Source organism: Lactuca sativa, chromosome 9 (genome assembly GCF_002870075.4).
Source record: "Lactuca sativa cultivar Salinas chromosome 9, Lsat_Salinas_v11, whole genome shotgun sequence".
In the NCBI taxonomy this organism is placed as follows: domain Eukaryota; kingdom Viridiplantae; phylum Streptophyta; class Magnoliopsida; order Asterales; family Asteraceae; genus Lactuca; species Lactuca sativa.
The window spans coordinates 220,779,004-220,780,035 of NC_056631.2; the positions used below are offsets into that span (position 1 = coordinate 220,779,004).

General features: G+C 42.8%; 1 non-coding gene across 1 annotated transcript; it reads left to right on the top strand.

The window, feature by feature from the left end:
• Window positions 1-723: 723 nt before the first annotated feature.
• Window positions 724-830, top strand: LOC111883980 (small nucleolar RNA R71). The gene has a single exon (XR_002847569.1). It is a non-coding gene; the product is annotated as a small nucleolar RNA R71 (small nucleolar RNA).
• Window positions 831-1,032: the final 202 nt, after the last annotated feature.

Here is a 1,032-nt window from a genome sequence, read left to right on the forward strand (position 1 = left end):
TCTCGGATTATTCTCGGTTTTACTTGAAAGTTCACCCGGTCTTCTCTCGTTCACTTGATGTGCTAGTTGCTCAAGCTGTTTCTCAATGTTGAGTATAGATGCTTGCTGATTCCTGAGTATAGTCCTGGTCTCTTGTATTTCAGCATCATGATCATTGTGCCTCTTCTCGGACGCAGCTATAAATCTTGTGAACATTTCTTCTAAATCGACTCTTTTTTCCATAACCAGTTCTTCCTTTTGATAGAAACCCCTCTCTTTTTGCTTGTATTTCTCTTCCTTTGCCTTTTTGTATTCTTCATACGGGAGCCATTCCTTCTTGGGTTTCCGCCAATTCTCATCGTATCTGTCGCCACTTGAATAGAAAACTTGCGTTTTTTTGTTTCCATTCTCATCCAAGTCACACTCTTTAGTTAAGTGAGGTCCCCTACAATTTTCACATCCCACCCGGATAGCATGGATTGTTTGATCCATCTTCGTCATTCTTCTATCTAAACTGTCTAGTTTAGCCATCATCGTCGCCATGCCATCGTTGACCGTGTTCACTACCCGCTACTTACTTCATTTCGTGGGTTGTGGTATTCTCTAGAATGCTTAGAGAACTCTTCAATTAATTCTTTGATCACCGAGGGTGCCTTCTTTGTGAGCAGGCCTTGCGAGTCAAGTAACTGCCTTGTTGTGACATTGACTCCGTCATAGAAGATGGAGACTTCTTGTTGACTATTAAGGTCATGGTGTGGCCAATTCCTTAGCAGGCTCTTGTACCTCTCCCAAGCTTCATATAGTGACTCCCCAGCTTGTTGTTCAAAGTTAGCAATGGCCTTCTTCAATTTGGCTATTTTAGAAGGTGGGCAAAAGTGGTTAATAAATTCTTCTTTCATCTTAGCCCATGTGGTGACCGACCCGCGAGGGAGTGACTTGAGCCAATCTTTTGCAGCACCCTTCAATGTAACTGGAAGCATGCGAAGTAGCTGGGTCTCGTGAGGCACATTTGGAACATTAAAGTAATCAGCTACATCATTGACTTCATCCAAG